The following is a 5,200-nucleotide window of genomic DNA, read 5'->3' as shown; positions in this document are numbered from 1 at the left end:
TATTTAAGGCTCCGGCCCCCAAGGAGACTGTCTGGTAAAATTCTGGCCCTCTGACAAATATAGTTGATGACCCCTGGTCTACATAAAAGAGACTTCAGATACAGTATTAGGGGACAACTAAGGCCCTTATAAAAGAGACTTCAGATACGGTATTAGGGGACCATCAAGGTCTATATGAAAGAGACTTCAGATACAGTATTAGGGGACCACTAAGGTTTATATAAAAGAGACTTCCGATATGGTATTAGGGGACCAGTAAGGTCTATATAAAATAAACTTCAGATACAGTATTAGGGGACCACTAAGGCCTATATAAAAGAGACTTCAGATACAGTATTAGGGGACCACTATGGTCTACATAAAAGCAACCAAAGAGCACCATGTCATGGGATCTATAAGATGTTGTGTTTGCTTCACGTATTTCTGTGAGATCAGGCACAGTTTTTTCACTTCTTTGTTAAATCTTACCACTGGAGATGGATGACCTTCTGGCAAGCAAGTTATGTAAGATGCCTTGTGTAGTCCAAGTCACTGGTATATCTTTTAAGCAAACATCACACAACCTATTAGAGCATAATGTACTTGCCATGGACAGTCATTTATTCCATTTTGGGATTGGAAAAATAAATGCTTTTAATAGTCAAACGGGGGGATTTCAGACACAGCCATAGTTTCATTAGTATATACTGTATTATCCTTCATGGAGTCTTAAGTCTGTGAATTCATGTTTTTCCACTGCAGTGTTTAGCCTTCTCATGGACAACTTTACAAAACTTATTATGGTAAAGTACTAAAGTATCCAAAGCTCAACACTTGACTGTTAAACAGAGCTATTGTCAGGATTAGAGGGGAACAACTTAGCTGCACATTGGCTAGTGAGATTACTGAAACATTTGAGTTTGTTGAAAATTTACATCTTAAAAAAATTTAATACTTTTTATCAAGGCTATAACAACCCATTTCATCCCTACTTACGTATTCCAAGGAAATTAATAGAACATACATTATTAAAGTTATCACTTCCTGCGGGCCAGATTACTTTTGAAATAAAAAAACGCTTTCATGAAGGGGCAGGAGGTTGAATTACTTCGTCAAACATAGAGAGTAGTGGAAACAATGTTTATTTATATCTTTACATGACTTTAATTGTTTGAAAAGTAACACAATGGAAGCCACCCAGATGGGCTGAAACCGAAATATCCTATTGAGCCATGTGATTGTGGTGGCTGAAGGATGGATGGATGAGAATGAAAGAATACCTGGATGGCTAACAATAGAGCCTTGCTTTCCACAGGCTGCTTCAATAAACAAGACTTCAATCCCCCTTTGGCTTCCTGTGTAATTTATGTGTTTGATGGAGCTGGAAGCTCTGGCTCTATTGTCCTGCTGGTTTAAATAGGGAGAACGTGTGTGCCTGCATGTGTGTGTGTGTGTGTGTGTGTGCCTGTTGTCTTTCTGTCTGTCTCTAAGGACCAAATGAAAGTGCCTGCCACTGGAAGGCAGCCAGAACTACCACATAGGACACACACACACACACACACACACACACAACGTGTGTCTCTGACTCCATCTATTTTTTTTTTCCCACTCAAAACCACACTCGCAATCCCTTGGTCCCTGTGCTTGTGTGTGTGTGTGTGTTTGGGATTTAATTATGTGATTTTTATGGCATAATCATTTGGCCCTAATAAAGCTAAGAGAGTCTGAGGGGAGATTTGCACATGCACACTTATTTTCTCTCTGAACCCCCCGGTGTATCAGAGGGCAGCACATCATTAATAAACATGATGAACTTGCTTAGAGCTCATTTATTTTATAGTTATTTATAACTGCATTTCACTGTTATTCAAAGTGTATCACCTCCATTCACACTAGTGCTTCATGCTGATAGCTATTACAGCATTATGTTGTCTTATGTCCTTTATGATCCTTTGGTTAAATTTGTATCATATAAGTCAAGATAAAAATGTTTTATTAGGAATTACACTTTCAGCTGACTAGTGTTTGGCCATGTTGCATAATTTTAAAGGGGCACTTTTGCAGCAAAAATAAGCAATTTTGCATTCTACCTCCACAAAGTCATTGGAATGGTAAAAATCAATGCAACCGAGGCTGAGATATTCTGACTTTTAAGGTGTGTTAAAAACGCTATGTGAACCAAATTTTAGGCAATGAGTAACTGAATGTAATCAAAGACAGCCAAAGTGGGCGCAAATTGAAGTGAAGACATATCCATGAAAGATGAAAGGGTTTGAAATTATGGGAGACATATTATGAAAAACTCACTCTTCCAGTGCTTGTGCACATAAAGTACATTTGGGTATCTTGAGTGCCTACCAACCCACAAAATGAGAAATAAGACAACCCAGTCAATTCAGATGGTCAAATGAAGCTTTGTGGACTAAATTCTTATTATTCTATTATCAGAGCCCACTAAATGGCACTTTTGGTTTAAAGGAACAAGGAAATGGCATGGCAATTCAGCTGATGATGAAATAATATAAGCAGTACCCTACGAAATAGATTTTTAAATATTTAATGTAAGTAACTGGCAAACAATGCTTAGTATTACAAGTTCATAACCCATTGACCCATACTGCCTATTTATGCCATTTGTATGCTGTTGGTGTCATTCTCTACAGTATGTGGTTCTTTGTTGTCACTGTCAGTCTGTTCGTTTGTCCATCTTTATCTCTGTTGACACTGTACATATTGTCTGACTAGTTCTCCATATATTTTCTGTTTTAACTCTCTAACTGCAATCTAAATATGTTTTTATGGCTGTCTGTGATTATAGTTCAGGGATTTTCCTTGGTCAGAGTTGGCCTTCGGGTAACACAACGCAGGGGGGTTCTTGGGGTCCTCCACTAGAAAATTATGAGGTTAAAACACTTCAATTCCTGCATTCTGATACATTTTTAGACAAATATGTATGGTTAAAATTTCAATATTTATGACAAGGAAATCACATGCCAAATGCCAAATTATGGTGGCACAATTCAAAATACAAAATGGTGTATTATTATATCCAGTAATCCAGTTTGGGGGCTTTCATATCTGGGACATGGGCCTTATGAGACGTATGAGTTTAATTATCATGAACAGAGTAGCTTTCACAGGCGAGGCTCTGCGCCCCTCAGCATCAGGGACGGCTTCACACTGCGCAGCCGGTCCCCCAGAGCAGCGTGATCACTGGGCGGGTCCGGTAGGCCTGAACCCGGCAAACGGGATCTCCTACTTGATTTTCACTGAACGTCCCAGTTTGAGTAAAATCTGATTGGGTTGGTCGGCTCATCTCGGGACCAAGTTCTCTCTTTCATTCTTGTTTGGTGTTTCTTTTTTTCCCTCTAACAAATCTAAAATCAGACACATGCTCAGGCTTTCAGCTGAAATTGCAATCAGCAGTGTTTGAAATTCATCAGACTGAAATCCATTCTGTTTTGTATGTGTGGTTAACAGTTTTGAAAGCAGTGGGTTAGCATTTGAAAAAAAAGTGCTGTAAGTCCACAGTAGCGATGGTCAAACGAAGCTTCACGAACCACAGTCTTTATTTCTGAGCTCACTAGATGGGGCTTTCTATTGGGGCTAAGAAAATAAAGACAGTGGCTCGCAAAGCTTCATTTGACCATCACTAGTCCACAGTGTGGTGCAGATTGTGGTCAAAGACTGTGGTTAGAGCTTTGCATGTATCTCCAGGTCTGCCCACTGTTGTTAAGCAATTAAAAAAAAGTGTAACATCAAACATCCCAGTAATCGCTATCTTTTAGTGTAAGGAAATTGAGGTTACACATTTGCCCTATATTACTGAATTACAGCTCTGTTCACTTCTGCTGGTCACAGTGTCTCACTCAGTACTGGACCAGTTTCAAAGATTTTTTACATGTGCCTCTAGTTGTGCCCCGTTGTTTAGCAAGAAATGAAACGGTTTTAAACCAAGTTTATGTCTTATCTAATAGGAAATAATTGTTTGGGATAGATGTGTGGGCTATGTCACTCACACTGTGTGTGTGTGTGTGTGTGGGGGGGGGGGGGGGGGGGGGGGGGGGGGGGGGGGGGGAGTATGCATGTGTGTGTTTGTGTGTGTGTGTGTGCACTACAGAGTGGTTTTGAAGTTTCTTGGTATTGATATCCAAACTTCCAGAGCTTTTCCCCAGACATCAGACATTCAAAGAGAAGCTTTTTGAAACCTCTTTGAGAATGAGCCTTTAGAAACGTCTTCAGGGATTGATTGTGAAATGTGTGTGTTAGTGTCTGAGGCAGAAACAGCGAGAGGCAAATGAAGCGAGGAGTCTCCCTTGATATCAAACACTTTTGTGAGGGACATAGTTCAAGGAGCTATGATGATGCATTCATTCATTCATTTGATAAGGGGAGACCTGTAGAAATCCAATTCGGAGCTGGTCTCGATTCCCTTCGATGCCAGTGTGCGCGTCTGTGTATGTGTAATGCATTTGATCAAGGGCCGCAGCTGCACATGTACTCAATAGTATGAGTCAGGAGGTTGGGTTGTACAAAAAGCTTTCCCTAAAGATGTGATGATAAGAAGCAGGCTGCAGTTTGACATCAAGATGTTGCATTTGAGAGTAATGTAAAAGAACTGGGCCATGGCGGTGGGTGGGCCATGGATGTCATTTCCACCGTGTAGGGGGTAAATGTCCACTCATCTTTCAAAAACACAGCTTTGTCCCTCACAGTTACAACATTTACAGAATTTACCAGAGTGTGTAGTAAGCTGGACTGACACTATGCCTTTTTATTGATGTTATACACCTCATTAACTTACACTACATGGAAGGTTACACCCCGGTTGGTTTCGTCCATTTACAATTTCAGTTTTGTCAGGTTATACACTAATAAGATCCTCATTGTTTCAATTTAATTTAAGTAGCCTAAATATTATTATTTAAAACAAAGAATAATATGTAGCCACAGATGGCTGGAGGCAGTGGGATCCCTCTGTTCTGTAACAAAAGTTCAGTCTTACAGTATATTACAGCAATCTCAAGACTACAGTTTTAGCTACAATGTGTAAAGTATTACTCCAATACTATTAAAACAAGGTCACTACATATCTTTTGACAGTCATGTGGGAAATCAAACTGCTCAGACTGAAGACAGCTGACTTAAATGCAGAGATGGCAAAAGTACTCACTTTCCGTACTTAAGTAGAAGTACAGATACTTGTGTTAAAAAATACTCC

At 39.8% G+C, this 5,200-nt stretch overlaps 1 long non-coding RNA gene across 1 annotated transcript in view; it reads right to left on the bottom strand.

The window, feature by feature from the left end:
* Positions 1 to 1,576: 1,576 nt before the first annotated feature.
* Positions 1,577 to 5,200, bottom strand: part of LOC117951400 — an 8,455-nt gene continuing 4,831 nt past the window's right edge. The window contains exon 3 of the long non-coding RNA XR_004658165.1: positions 1,577 to 1,587. This is a non-coding gene — a long non-coding RNA (uncharacterized LOC117951400). The remainder of the gene's footprint in view (positions 1,588 to 5,200) is intronic.

Source organism: Etheostoma cragini, chromosome 10, assembly GCF_013103735.1.
Source record: "Etheostoma cragini isolate CJK2018 chromosome 10, CSU_Ecrag_1.0, whole genome shotgun sequence".
NCBI classification, from domain to species: Eukaryota; Metazoa; Chordata; class Actinopteri; order Perciformes; family Percidae; genus Etheostoma; species Etheostoma cragini.
Note: the sequence above shows the minus strand (reverse complement) of the source record. Positions and strands in the feature narration are given on the sequence as shown.